Genomic DNA, 16,310 nt, shown 5'->3' on the forward strand with positions numbered 1-16,310 from the left:
TTCCCTAGCTCAGTACTCTTAACTTGCCCAGGCGACTGGGCTGTGATAATGTGGCACAAAATGGAGCTTGAGGAGCACCGTGTGGGCTTCAAAGACATAACCCACCATGGTGCACACGACTGGAAACGTTTCCCTCTAACACCAGTCTGTCTACAATGTTATTTATAATCACTTGATATGGCAGCAAGAAAGAAACACCTAATGGAAGTAACTTTAGGTAGCAGAAGGCAGGAGATAAAACTGCTGCTAAAGAAGAGAAGACTAGCACTGGAAACAATTTTTAATTGGCTCGTCTCCCGATACTCCAGGCCAATATTTTGAGCAAGGATGGAAAACAAAGTCACTACCTACGTAGGCTATGCCATCCAATCTCCCACCTCATGATGGAAAACTCCAAACAGGCAAAGACACCTAAACAAACAGCTCATATCTTTATTTAGAAACTTCCGTTCCACTGTTGGGAAAAAGCTCCTCATCAAGACAGCCAGTGGCTCGGTGGAGATGAAGCTGTCAAATGGAAAGACAAATCACACAATGAAGAGAGACTTAGATCCTAGCGCTTCAGGCTCTCATTCCTGCAGTGAGCATAAGAGGTTCTCCCTGCAATATACCTGCCTCATCAAATTTACAAAACAGAGCAATCTCAACTCAGCCCGGGGTCCGTGAATGCCACGTAAAGGTGATGGGGGACTCAAGAACCCAACAGCATCTCCTGAAGATGTTAATGATGTGAAGTTTGTTTCCAACCAAAATTTCTTGTCTTGTTCTCCAGAGAATAGCAAGGTTACCAGAAAAATGCCAGGAGGTATGACTGCTACAGAGAAAGCAGAAAACAAATAATACCTGGTGCTCCATTTATTTGAAGTCACAGCTAGGTTACATTATAGTAAATGGACTTTGCTGCTAAATGGACTTTGCTGCTCTCCTTTCCAGCAGGACCAAATTGGAACTAAGAAGGAGTTGCAATGAAGAATCTGTGCAGCTATTTCTGGGCACAAAAGCAGGGCAACAGCAGCAGACGTCACGTTAAGAAAAACAATCCACTCTTGCATGGCGTACCATAATGTCACTACAGTTAGATGGTTTAGAGGTTACAGTCCGTCATAGATAGCCATAGGATACCCACTGATAATCACACATTTTGTTCTACTGACAGATAACAGCAGCCCTCAAATGAGATGAGCTTCCTCCACACAAACACATTACGTGAAATCAATACTTAATTATTGGCAGAGCCTGAGTGTGTTGCTGGCAGTTGGTTCAGGGAAGGAGGCGGTACAAGGCCACTCTGCTACAGCAGTGAGCTAACAAGTTGAAAGAGGTGGAGGCACTATAGCAAGATAGTGTCCATCCTACTGACTGTGCCTGAGGCCTAGATTTAAATGAGTCACCATTTGGACACTAGGCTTGGGCTGGAGAAGATAACTGAGCCACGAATAATTACACTGTTAGGGGAAGAGCAGGCATTGCCTGTGATGGTAGTTGCTGAAATGCTACTACAGATCACATCCTTATGTGCATGTGCAAGGCCCTCAGTACAGACCCCAAGCAGGGAGAAGTGGATGGTGCCTGATGAGTGACCCTAGGGAGAAGCTGTACGGCCAAAGGGAAAGAACAAAGAGCAGAGAATCAAGTGACGTGGGATGGATTCCAGCTCTCCTGCCCTAGCAAGCTGCAAAGTAGCTTGCAGTTCAAGCTACTTATCCATTCTGTCTAAGCCAGAAGACAACTGTGAGGGTTGAGTGGAATCAGATAGGCAGAATGTACTTTGCAGTCTGTGAGGCTCCAGACCGTTGCAAGAGATGATTTTTATTTTAAGAATTAATAAGACCCAGGTCTGCAATATCATGAATAATCAAGAATAAGAAGCAGTAGCTTCATTTATTAAGTCCCCCCAGTGCCATGTTAGGCAAAGTCACAGTGAATCCTATACACACACACACAAAAAGAACAGAGGTGAACAAACCTGGAGGAGACATTCAACTAGAACCAAAGACACAGGCAGGGAAATTAGAAAATGACTACATGATTCATCTATGCCATGCTCACGTAATTCCATACTAGAAAGCGTTCCACTTGAAAGCTGTATGTTCATCCAAGAATTTTCCTATTGTTCTTTTTTAAAAATTTTAGTTTAGCGTGCTTAGCCACCTTTTTGAAATGTATCACTTTCCTATACCTCATTCAAAGGCTTATGGGTTTGTTTGTTTGACAAAATACCTAATCAATAATTTTTAAAAAAATGAATTTCGTAGGTCTAGCCCCGAAAACTGCTTGTTGAAAGCAACATTAAAAGATATGGGTAGGAGGGAATTTCGTGGTGGTCCAGTGGTTAGGAGTCCGTGCTTTCACTGCCGAAGAGGTGGGTTCAGTCCCTGGTTGGGGAGCTAAGATCCTGTAAGTCACACAGTGTGGCCAAAAATAAATAAATAAATAAACAACTTAAAAAAAAAAAAAGAAGATATGGGTAGGGAACGAGAATCAGAGAAAACAAGAGGTGAGGTTTCAGGGGCTCCTTTACAAAATAGTTTGAAGGCTTCTCTTTGAAGGGAGAAGTGGGCTGTTTGTGGATGAGAACTCAGCTCTACAGTTGGCCAGGCCTCACCTCTTCACCACTACATGACTTTGGGAAGGCGAGTGGACTTTCTGAGGCCTCAGTTGCTGCATCTGTTAAATGGCAAATGTGAGCCTGAGGAATTCAAAGGTTTGCTGTGAGTGGCCCACATTCTTACAGGTGGTTGCAAGGTTTCCCCATCGGCCTTTTGCTTACTTCAATACAAAGCCTTCCATGAAATTAACAAGCAAACCAATCTCTTGATGGGGTGAGGTTTACTCCCTTGACTTGGGTCACCCACCCCTCACCAAAACCAGAGAGACTCATTTCACAACTGAGAAATTGGCCTAACATGAAAATAAAACTCTTAATGCAATTCCCTGAAGCTGGCCCATGGGAAAGCAAGACATAGTCATACGACACAAGTGCCTAGGTTTCTTAAACTCAGAATTTTCCATAGATGGGTGGAGAAGAAATGTACACTACAGTATTCTAGTTTTACCTGGCTCCTCCTTATGCATTCGCAAAATAGGATATATTCGACAGTGGATGTGTTACTGATTTAAACCAAATGTGCTCCCGAAATTTGGAGCGTTATAGAAGGTGTAGTCATTAGAGTAGTGTACCGAATTATAGAGCCACCACATTGAGTGCAGATTTGAATTATGTGAATTCAGTATAATGTGACATAAAATATGTTGAGATTCTCTGTATGCGCAACATTTAAAATAATGCAACACTAACCCTCCCCCAAAATAAAGTTTGTTGACAATCACACAATTTAATCTCAGAGCTGAAGGAGGCAAGTGAACTGTAAACTGAGTTTATGCTAGGACTACATGGGGACACTCATTTTATCTGGTAAACAAAGCTCCCTCCTACCTTTTCTTGGTATTTGCCTTGAAATAGGTGAATTTTGAATTATGCAAGGACTCCAGGGACATAGCCCTCAAATAAAGTACAACCTCTCTGTGTATGTTTTTTATTTATAATGTAAGAAACCAAAATCCAGACAGATGCCTGAAACCTAAGGATTCTGGGAAAGAGAATCATGGAACAGATTGTTCTAGAAAGAAGAAAGTGAAGATTTTGCTTTATGAGGTATAGCCTATGTCTGGTGGACGCCAGACTTCATCTAAAATTAAGTTTCATGATAGTCTTTTCACCCACCTAATCTGTCAAGGGCATATTCATGAAGTGACACTGATCTCAGTATCTAGGGCATGTGCAGGATCTAGCACATGCTGCTGGGCCTTTGTGTTGCTCTTTGGGCTCTTGCAGGCACTAAAAGAAGATTCTCAAACTTATAGGAACATTTGGAAACCACTTACCAGTTTTAGAAACTGCTTTCACATATATTAATGTACACTGTTCTTATACGTCCATAATAACTCTGTGAGATAGGCAAGACGAGGGAACTAGGATGCAAAGAAGATAAGAAAATTGCAAGAAAGTCACAGAACTAAGTTGTATGAGAACTAAGCTGTATGAGATCTTCAGACTCCATACCAGGAGCTCACTACATCATCCCAAGCTGTGCTCTGCTTTGAAATGGTCCAAGAGGAGACAGGTCCAACCCTGACGTCTCTACTCAAGGTTAGGAATATCTCTCCAAGGGGTAACACCTCTTCACCCTCACACCCTGGACTGTTTGCTTGCTGCTTCGGGCTGCCCAGCATCCATCCTTTTAAGCATCCACCCTTCCCCCATTAGATACAGTCTCGTGGGACAGTTGATGGAAGTACTCTGCTCTCTCCTTCCAAGGGTGAGCATGTGAGCAAATAGGCCAACCGAATGCCTGTTCCCTTCCAGGAATCTCAATTTCAACCAAGAGAAGAACAGAACGAAAAAAGGTCGGGGCTTACTCAGTGAGCCTCAGCACTCCGGTGCTACAGAACAACTCCTGCCAGTAGACTGCCTTGGCTCATGTCCACCTCTAAGCTTGCTTCTTCAGCCTCCCACTGATTTTATAAGTAGTCCCATCCCTTCAAACAAACGTCTCCTTAGTTAACTTAGCCAAAATCCATTTTGGTTACTTGCAATCCAAAAAACATAGCTTGAAACCCAGCTAAGTCTGTGTCTTTGCATGTACATTGGTACCCAAAGAATGAGTGATGAGAGTCCCAGTGTGTGTGTGTGTGTGTGTGTGTGTGTTTGTGTGTGTGTGTGTGTGTGCGCGCGTGCACACATGTGTGCACATGAACGTGCTCTTACTCTTAAAAGTTCAGATCACATGGCCAAGAGAAAATGAATGATGGAGGCATTATTACACAGAGAAGCTAAGGATGGTGTAATTTCAAGGCTTAATTACAGTGCTCCCGTAAGGATCAAGTGCACATTTTTTAAATTTTCACTTATCACAGGGAAATTTAAAATTGACTCATAAAAAATCAACTTTTTCAAGATTTCAAAGGACATGGAAATTGTGAAGTATAATATTTTACTTTTAAATGCCTTTTTCCTCCTCTAATTCTACCACCTCTATCTATGTTATCTACTATTAATGAAATTTTGTGCACATCCTTTTGGGTGTATTGATAAATTAACATGCAAGTCATTTTGGGGGGGTCTATATACTAGCTACAAATTTTCCATGCAGTAAACATGGTTTATATATAAATTGTGAATTTATCCAACTAATTTGTTGAAATAATTCCAATGAATTGGAACTGCTAGGACTAAGGATATCCAAAATTTATAGTTTCGAGTCCAAACTAGTTTTCCCTACTATATAGACAGGATCTCATCAATCTTGTCCCCCAGTGTTTATGTGGTTATATTTCCTAAAACTGTACAAATGTTACATTTTTAATCTTTGGTAATGTGGTATTACAAAGAAATTGCTTTTCTTCTGTTACTGTTCAGCTCTGTCATCTTCATATATGCTTAATCCTTACTAGTCACTTGGTGTTATTTCATTTTCTTTTGTTTGTTATTTTTCCATTCCCTTGATATATCAATGTTTTTGTTACTGGTTTCTAAAAACTCATTTATTATTAAGGATGTTAACAATTTGTCATGCAGTGCAAATGAAATACCGTATTTTATTGCCATCAATTTACTACGGTGTTTTGTATTTTGGTTGTGTTTTAAAATATAATCCTGTTGTACTTTGAAAAAAAAAAGAAGATGCTTTGCAATTTTTATTTCTAGTATGTGACATCTTGTACAATTATTAAAAATAATATGCTAAAAATTTTACATGAGAATTTAAATAGGGGTTTAAGATTGCTCCTGTTGAAATGAATAAGAAGTTTGGCTTAATCTGATGTCCATTTAGTATTTGATACACTGTTTCATTGTTCTGCTTATCTTTTTTTCACAACCAAAAATCAACGCAACTACATTTCTGTGATAATTGGATCATTGGACATACTTTTGGAGACGGCATATTATTCCAAACTGCCATCAAGCTTCAGGTAACACCCCAGGTCTGCCCTTTTGTGAGCGTGTTCAACAATAACAACAACAACAGAAATGGATAAAAAAATTTCCTCCGACTTTGCAAAAGTTGAAGCAGTTACCTCGAAGTTGTGGATCAAAAACCCCCAAGATTTCTGTTAAACTTAAATTGACTTTATCACATTTCCCCATTCTATAGCTTACTCTCTTGATGGTGTGCTTTTCTCTGTGATCCCAGTAATTCCAAAGCAATCGCATTCTCAAGAAAAGAAATGCAATAACCAAAGTAAATTCATAAAGCGAGACTCTGAATGCGTTTCTGCCATCTTTGCTTTGATGTCTGACCCTAGAAGGTGTACCCTGAGCAGCAGGGAGATCATTTGTAATCTTTATTATGATGGCAGCAACAAATACTGAAAAATGCCCTACCACTGAAGATGCTTGCTGAATTCTTTGTGATTTTTCAAAAAATATCATATTGGGTATCAACACATGCACAGCAGGAGCAGCAACATATGCACAACATATGCACAGTATATCCCTCTCAGGTTTACGACCATGTGCCTAGAGGGTCTTAAGCTAGAAATGGGCAGAAGTAGTTAGTTCCCATGGAGGTGATCATGTCGATAAGCTGCTTCTTGTTAAGGTTTTACCTGAACTTGAATGGGTTTGTGTGTTTTTGTTGACATTGAATATTTCTGAAAATATAATAAATGAATTGAGATTAGAGAAGGGAGGAAGGAAAGAAGGAGGGGGGTGGAGGGAGGGAGGGAGGGAGGAAGGAAGGAAGGGAGGGAGGAAGGAAGGAAGGAAGGAAGGAAGGAAGGAAGGAAGGAAAGAAACATCTTCTCTTTCAATTTATGACATATGGGCTAGTCAGTTATCTATATACCTATTGTCACTGGAAAAAATGTCAATTCCAAACAGACTTCCCCACCCCTCAGCCCTTGCCATATTCTCTTCTCTGATTTATATCAGCCATTTTTTTCTTTTCAGGAAATGCAAACGCATGTTAATATTATTCCACAAAGTACACCATCAGGAAAGCAAATATCAGGCATTGCACAGGACAGACTTTATCACACAACCCAGTGAAGATGGATTTTAAGCTCTGGTTTTGGGGAATTATCTATGCTGTTCTTTCCTCTCATTAATACAGATGTTAAAAAGTTAACTATATCAACAAAATACACTTTTGTAAAAGAGGCATGAAGACTTAATTAAGAATCTAACTGTGAATGTTACTGTAAAAAAATTATAATTACATCTAATGTGAAAGATTTTAATTTTCCTTTGTCTAGTTTATTCATTATTTAGGTAAAATTATGATAATCAGGTATTATATGCCAGATTACCCAAATGAATGGAATGAATGTAGATTTTTAAAAATTATCATATACTCCAGCTTTTCATTCTACCAAATTTAGGATAGGTGTAGGTCATACATATTAATAAGGCTCTCTCACCATTTAAATTTGCCAGCCAACTACAGGCTATTATTCTGAAAATACAGTTCTGCATTCAAGCGACCTTGATACTACTAGCAAGTCCACCAACAGAGTGTATCTTTACTGTTTACAAATGCTTACATCCTCACTCTAAGCCCAAGAAGGATCTCTGCAGGCACCATTGCCTCCAGGAAGGCTCTCCACCCTCTCTTGCCCTGAATTTGCGAACCCTCACGTGAGCTCCCATAGTGAACCGTCCTTCCTCCCCAAAGAACTCATCATAAGGTAGAGATGAGTTCTGTTTCTGATGGTGGATTGTGAATGCAGAATGCCATGGCTATGTCTCCTCCCTGCTATATCCCAGTGCTCAGCAAAGATATTCGTTAGATGAAGGAGTCATAGGATGAGTGGATGAATGGATGCAACAAATATTGAGCACTTATTAGATGCCAGCTTCTATCTCTTGGGATATGGCTGTAAGTAAGGTAGGACCCCAGTCTATTGGATTCCAGTAGAAGGTCAATAGGATCCCAGGTACAGGATTCCCAACAGAAGCTCACATTCTATTGAGGGGGTGCTCTCATCCCTAGTGATAAGATTTCAACATCTCAGCATGAAACTAAGAGAGGAACCCTCCCACCTTTAGAGTCCATTTCGTGCCCCTTGTGCTAATTTTTTAACCGAGTAACTGTACACTGGAGTTTTAAACACAAGGTCAGCTTACAATACAGTGATACTCTTATTTTGTGCGGGTCATTATTTCTTGTAATCCAGTATTCCTTGGGACCCTCTCAGAGAAGAGAATTGGCTGGGCTAAGGCAGATTCTGGCATTTCTGGTGTTCCTGACCAAATTACCCTCTAATGTCAACCACACTCATCCATCCTACCCCAGTTTTGGCAATAGATCATGACCTCATTCTCTGAGTCCCTGTCTGGGTAAGCCATTTAATATCATTCAGTTGTGCAATTTGAAGAAATGCTCTCTAATTTAATCAACATATGCCTATGCAATGTATAAAGTAGCATTTAGTAACACCCATTGCCTGAGAATGGAATCATATCTAGTGTTTGCTCATCTCCATCCCAATGAAGTGAGACTTATTCCTCATAGCTCTACTCACTACCTGTAATAACAATCTGTTATTCACGCCCCCCCCACCTCCAGTTTCTTCTCCATATCATAGCCAGAATATCCTTTATAAAGGTATGTGAGTTCAGAGAACTCTGCTCTCTGACTCAAAACCCTATGAAGACTTCCCACCACACTTGGGGAAGTCCTTACCACACCCTATGAGGCCTTGCACGAGCTGACCGCAGTCTCACTCTCAAGCCTCACTTCCTACCACACCCCCTCCCCTCCAAACACTGGCCTTGCTATTCCCAGATGCTGTTCAGCATGTTGCCATCTCAGTACTCTCTCTGCTTAGAGCACCATTTACCCAGGCTTTCCTATGCCTGGCTTCAGTCTCTGCTCAAATGACTTTTCTTCAGAAAGGCCTCTCCTCATTACCTCATCAAAAATAGCCCCTGCTACACTCTATCTTCTTGCTGGCTGTACTTTTATTCAAATCACTTAAGTTATATGCTTATTTGCTTATTGTCTATCTCACCTCCTAGAACATAGATTCCACTAGTGAAAGCACTTAATCTTGTTTGCCTCTCTAGCTTAGCACCTACAACAGTATCTGATGCTTAGGAGGTACTCACTAATACATGTTGAATGAATGAATGAGTGAATGATACACTTCCTGTATGCCAAGTTGCCTGACCTAGTTACCCTTCAGAGTATCACCTCCTCCTGGGTCTCCCAATACTGAGTTCTCCCACATCAACCCAGTTAAGTGTCCTGATAACACTACTGATTGTCTATATCTGCCCCATCCAACATGGCAGCCATCAGCCACATGTGGATACTGAGTACTGGAAATGTGGCCAGTTCTAATTGAGATATGTTGTAAGTATAAAATGCACATCAGATTGTGAAAACTTAGTATGAAGAAAAGAATATAAAATACCTCATTGAGATTATTTTTTATTAATTGCATGTTAAAATGATAATATTTTAGATACATTAGGTTAAATAAAGTACATTATTAAAATCAGTTTAAATGTGGGTACTGGAAAATTTTAAATGACATATGTGGTTCACACTTATAGCTTTCCTCATATTTCTGTTGAACAGCGCAGCTCTACACCAAGACACTTCTCTACTTAGGAGATGTAGGATAAAGTGAAAAGGGCATAGGTTTTGAGTCAGACAGATAGGTTGGAATTCTGGCCTTCCTGGTACTATAGCCACATGACCATGAGCAGGATCCTTAACTTTTCTGAGGCTCAGTTGCTCATCTGTTCAGTGTGTGTAATGGAAGTTACTTGGGAGGAAAGTTACAAGGAGTAATGAAATGACTCACAAAAAGACCTTAGGTGTCCAAGGCATTCAGACCATGCTGTGCCTTCCCCACCTCCCATTACCTACAGAGCCCCGCCATTCAGACATCACACCTTTTCAGTCTGCTCCTCAAGCTCTGCCCCTTACCTGCAGCTAACCAGCCAGGCTGTGCTCTGTGCTACATCAAGAATAAAGCGTTTACGTGGTCATTTCACAAACATGTTGGAGTATCTACTCTATGTGAGATACTGTGCTAGGGACTAGAAGCAGGGACAAAAGCTTGAAAAACAAATCCCTGAAAAGCAAAGAACAGGGGCTGGGTAGTGTCCTTGTTGATGGTGAGGTGACAGGGCTTACCATGTGCACGTACATTGCCCCTCTTTACCTCAAGTGCCAAATGGAGGCTCTTTCGCTGATTCCCTGGCTTTTGCCTTCAGTCATAGCCCATCATCATGCATAACCTACTCATCCTGGACTGTGGCATGGCTCTCAAAAGTTGTACCTCATGGGCTTCCCTGGTGGCGCAGTGGTTGAGAATCCGCCTGCCAATGCAGGGGACACGGGTTCGTGCCCCGGTCCGGGAAGATCCCATATGCCGCGGAGCGGCTAGGCCCGTGAGCCTGCGAGTGGCCACAGCAGTGAGAGGCCCGCATACCGCAAAAAAAAAAAAAAAAAAAAAAAAAAAGTTGTACCTCAGAAATTTGCAGAGAGCTGAAGATACAAAGTAACAAGCCAGTGTTTCCCAACCTCCTACCTAGAGGTTTTGAGGTAAAACCCAGGAATCTGCATTTTAACAAACTTCACAGGAGATCCTGATGTATATCTAATCAGAATTAAGAATTCCAGGAAGGGTGCTCACAAATCATGTGTCAGCATCTGCATTTTGACCTCCTACAGAATGAGTTCCCTTGGGCAAACCACAAAGCCTTCCTGAACTTCAGACTCCTTATCTACAAGCTGACACCTGTAAACAAGTAAGCTCTCAGGACTGAGTGGCGTAATGCATGGGAAGCCCTTACATACCCAATGGACTTCACGAATGCTAGCCATTTCAGTACGATTGTTAAAAAACAAAGAGGGAACAACGGTACCAAAAGGAAAAAGAGCTTCTTTACCACCATCGCCTCTTTTCTCTCAAATGTTTGACTTTCCTCCACGTTTCAAGCTATCCAATTTTTGTTAGTTATTCTTAAGCATGTAGGACGGGTGTTCTAAGTGCTGGCCAAGCTGGACATTTTGTATTGGTGCAACAGAGCAATTACCACCAAAAATCCAATTGAAATGCCAATATTTTAGTTAAGACTAATGAAGACACTTCTGTGGACGATGGTTCTCTCTTTTTCGTGCTGTGCAGATTTTCAGCTTTGCAGTTGAAATGTGACTCCCCTCCCACCAAAACCCTCATGTGCCTTCTCAACTCAACCCACATGGGCTGGACCTGGATTTCTCAGCCATGTCACAAGAGGAAAAGACTGAAGAGTTGGTCAGAAACTACCCTGAAATGGTTAATTTAGAATTTTGTTCACAGAGTAGACAGCTCTGAAGTTTTTAAACTTCCCTGGAGATTTCGGACAGGAGTTTCAGCATGTCTGGCATTTCGCTTCATCTTGATAGTGATGAGCCTCAGCTCAGCCCCTCTCTCAGCTCCTGGTCCTAGGGGTTGGCCAGGAACCATTGAGCTGAAGAGAGAAGAGGAAAAAAATTGCAGGATGTAGAGTCCCCCAGGAAAATCAGGTGGTATCTCCATCCAATTATTCTTTTATGATTTTATAATCACAGAGACATTAACCATATTGTATAGCAATTTCTTGAAATGTCTTCTCTCCCTGCCTTCCCATGAATTTCTTTCACATAGTACAGGAGTCAAAAAAAAAAAAATCAAGTGCTTTGTTTCCTTCCTAAGTCCAATGTCTAGTTAATTATTGGGTAACAGCTTTGCTTGGTAAAGGAAAAATAAACAAACAAACAAATGTGAAACTAGCTAATTTTTCCAAAAAATAGGTAACAAATCAAAACTGCATTGTTTTCCCTGGGATGCTACCACAGATGTAACAAATGTGACATAAGGAAAAAATCAATATTATAATCACTAAAGCAGCCAATCAAATAATTCTTCCAAACCACAAAGTAGTGTATATTCTGACGGTGACAAATGCCTGTCAGAAATCTTTAATGCCAACCAAACCTCTCTGCATAGCAGCATGAGGCAACTTGCCAGCAGGTATACCATCTGGCTGGTGAAAATGGTCAAGGCTTTAAATAACTGGGAAATCCACCGCCTCCTGAAATTTCTCCTATGTCTGAAGCTTGCTTTCCCCATGCAGATTTCCTTCATTTAATATCTTAGGTAACCAGTGTTCATTAGCATTCTTGCTATTTCATGAAGTTTTTTCTCTTGCGATTTTATTTTCCTCTATGGCCTTGGGTTGGGGTAGAGGGTAGGACATTTTCCAGAACGCCAATCTTTTGATTTAATCTATGTTTCTTAGTGGGAAACAGTCCATTTTAGCCTCAGGCCCAAAGCACTGAGGTGATTTCCCAGTCCGGATCAGGAAAGCCCACCTAGATTTCATGTAAAGAAAGCTCAATACCTAAAGGTCCATTCCTTTGGCCACCCAGGGGTAATTATAATGGAATTTAAATATTGGGCTCATTTTTAGTGCTTTGATTTTTCACTTAAAGTTTTAGCAGCTGAGATTGATTCAATAAAAGAGGTTTAATATTTAAAAGAGTCAATATTTAGAGTTATCTCTGAGGCCTTAAAGGAGAGAGTGATATAAATGTGATGAACCAATTGGATATATGTAGTGTATTTCCAAATAGCTTCTTCAGTACATAGAATTTAACAACATATCAGTGTTGGAAATCACATTGGAGAGAAACTGTACATAATCTAATGTTACTTTTCAAAATAATTTCATTTATATTGCGATATGTTGTGATGTTTAAGAGAAAAGGTGATCTTTTTGAGGAATAATTTTTTTGTAATAGGTTAAGGAGTAAACAGAGGGAAGAAGTAATGTACAGTTGAGGACTTTGCTCTGTCCTCATAAGCCTCTTCCTCTCTAACTGGGTAAAAAAGTCAAAGCAAATGGGTTGGGTATTAAAATAAGTATGATAAAACACTGCAAAGTATCTATCCTTAGTTAAATGAAGCATCCCCTAAGCAGAAGTCTTTGATCCCAGATGGCTTAAAGCTACGCCTGAGATGAGATGCCACAAAAAGAGATAAGCATGGGCATGGCTGGACATGGAGAATCAGGAAGTCTCTAGGCCAAAAGGAAAGTAATTAGAATTAAGATAAAATAAACTGATAGTAAGAGAAAATATTGGAAAGCAACCAAGGACATCTTAAAATGCCTAAGTTCTTTTCCTTTCATTCTTGCTTTGATCAATATTCTAATTTTTCAGAACCTTCTTACAGACTGTACTTATCAGTTCTTTTACTTATGTTGTAACAAATAATTCTTGTAGCCAAGAAAATAAGTGTTCTGGTGGCTCAGCCATCAGGCTCCTGAGGAGAGAGAGTTAGCCAACTTGTCTACCTCCATGACCTATTTAGAGCCTACTATACAGATGGGTGATCAACACTCAGTGAGTACCTATACTATGCCAAGAAATTTAAAGACATGATTTCAACTAAATCTCAAAACTATCCTGCGACACAGGTACTGTTATCAAGTTAACTGGAGCTGAAAGAGGTTGGGTAATTTGTTCAAGATCATGCCGCTAGTAAATGGCAGAAATGAACCTTAAGTCAGGTCTTTCACAATTCCAAAGCCTACGTGTCTTTACTACACCCTACTGCAAACACATGTCCCTAGAATTCTTTTAAAAAGCCCTAAAAATATGTCTTATAGAGTGGCCATTTGATATACATTTTACAGTAACACTACAGAATCCTAAATTTGAAAATTTTCTCATATTTCTAATGTTTTCAGAAATCTAGTTCTGTACTCCAGATCAAAAAAGACTCCTATATTCAACGAAGGAGTATTTCTTTTAAGTCAGTAGAAACAGTATAGTGCTTGTTGTACTTTTCTAAATTTACTCAATTTCTTCTTCTTTTTTTTAACAAAAGGGGAACAAAGAGCCCTACAAAAATTTGAGTTCAAAAACATCCCTGCCTTTTGTTTCTTGCTGATTACAGCTTTTCAAAAATGAATCCATTCCTGTAGGAACATTTGCAAAACTGACTTTAAATCCAATGAGCACGTAAACACTGCTTGAGGAAAGTTCAACCTTAACTTTTTATTTGTCCGTTGAGACCCATCAAATCCAATGTACTAACCTTCACTACAGATCAACACACCTCACAATTACCATTGCCATAAAGATTCCTGGATAAGAGACCGCAGCACTACCTGAAAACCCACTATTCCAAGCAAACTACAAGGCAACAAGTTTTAACTTGTCTGTTTCTAGGTTCCCCCTTGCTCGTGCTCATCATATAAATATCAAATCAACATTGCATTTGTGTTGTACTTCACAGTGGACAACATGCTATTAAAATACAATACTATTTAACATGCAAGCAATGTTATAGAATAATATTCAGTGGCATCCAAAAATTTTCACTCTGTACTGATTAAAAAAAAGAATACAAGTCTCAAAAGAATTTTAAAGGCTATACACCTCATTGAAAAGGATCTGCAAGGATATATACTAAGTTGTTACTAGTGATTGTCTCTGTTGAAGAAGAATTAGTGTGTTTCTCTTTCCTTCTCTGTATTTTTTTTTTTAATTTGAAGAACCTGCGAGACTTTCAAAGTGAGAAATAATAAAAGTTATGTATGAATTTTAATCATTACCCATAAACATATATAAATACATATACTATATAGATACATATGTATACATATATTATATATATAATTTTACATATACATATAAAATTTTGTCCTCATAACCAGGAAAAATATCCTCTTATTTGGCTGTGAAATAGGTAAAATGGGTATTACTAACTCATTGTACATGCGGATAAAGGGAGATTAAGTAATTTGCTACTAGCTCGCAAGTGGAAGAGGCCAAAGTGATAGGCCTGGTGACTCCGATCTTGTGTTATTTTTGTAACTTCTTCATATATTGATGTGATTATAATTTTAGGAGAGTCAGTTTTCATTGCAAGTACATCCATGCCATTTATTACAACTTTCTACGAATATGGAAACATTAGATGTGATGTGACAAAGATTCCACCTTTCTATCAATTCTGATACAGGGTAATGGGAGAGCACTCCATCCTACTGGCACAAGACACGACCTTAGAATCTTTTTCAACCTACTTCTCTAGACACCCACTTGCTGATTGGGTTTGGCATATGAGGAGAATTTCGCCACAGGCCCCAGAAGGACCATGAGGGCATGCATGAGAGGAACCTGCCATAGCTGCTGTATCAAATTGTACATCATCAGCAATTACATATACATACAACAGCTCAACTACTGCCTTCAAATTCATTCATCTAGTCACCTAATGTGTATTAGATACTGTGGGAAAAAGAGATAGAGGTTATGCATAAATTTTACTTTCAAGGGGCCAACATTCTATTAGGGAAGGAGACTACTTCAAAAGGCTTGTACTGCAGAAGCAAGAGTTCTAAGCATCAGACATTGGTGCTCTGCTTGGAGAAAAAGCCAGAAGAGTTTGGAGAAGGGCAAGATTGACTCCAGCTAGAAGGTGCACAAGTAAAGCTTTATGGAGGGGCCAGCATTTGAGCTGGGCTTTGCGTAACAGATATGACTTGACCATGGAGGGAGGAGGAGGAGAAAGGAGTATTCCAGGCACAGAAAGAACATCAAAAAGGAGCAGAGGCAGGAAAATGCAGGGAGCGTGAGGGAAACAGTGAATAGTATAGTTTGGGATTGCTTCATGCTTAGGAATGGTGGGAAATAGAGTAATTGGAGTGAGAGAGTAGAGGGCACTAGATGCCAAGGTAAGGAGTTTGGGATTTATCTTACGGGCAATAGGGAGTTAATGATGCCTTTGAGAAGGTGGGCACCATGATGAAAGCTGGAAGCATCACACACCTGGGTGGAAACGGGCCCAAAACTTGAAGGACATCACAAATGGAGAACTGCAACTCCTAAGCTCAGGTTTGAAGATCTTAGTGCGTCTTTCAGGTAACACAGTAAGACAGGAGAAATAAATATCTCTGACCGGCTTTAGTACCTGCTTCTCTCTCCTGTAGTCAGAGTCTGTGTTGACCTGACCAGGACAGATCTAGCTGCCACTTAAGAGAAGATAAAATATGACCAGCTCCGTAATGGAAACCAGGAGCACAAAGGCAGCTTGCTTCCTCAGGTGCAGGACAAATACATCAAGAATTCTCTCTGCTTCACCCAAGCTGGAGCCCAATTTATCTGCCAGCTCAGGGCTTCACCATCCTTACAGAACAGAAGAAGAAGAAGGAGGAAGAGGAGAAGCAGGAGGAGGTGGGAGGTCAAGGTAAGGTGCCAGAGTGCTCTACTTCTGAGAGCTTTGGGACAGAGGACAGGCTCCAGAGAATTAGTAAC

The sequence above is a fragment of the Physeter macrocephalus genome, chromosome 18 (genome assembly GCF_002837175.3).
Source record: "Physeter macrocephalus isolate SW-GA chromosome 18, ASM283717v5, whole genome shotgun sequence".
Taxonomy (NCBI): domain Eukaryota; kingdom Metazoa; phylum Chordata; class Mammalia; order Artiodactyla; family Physeteridae; genus Physeter; species Physeter macrocephalus.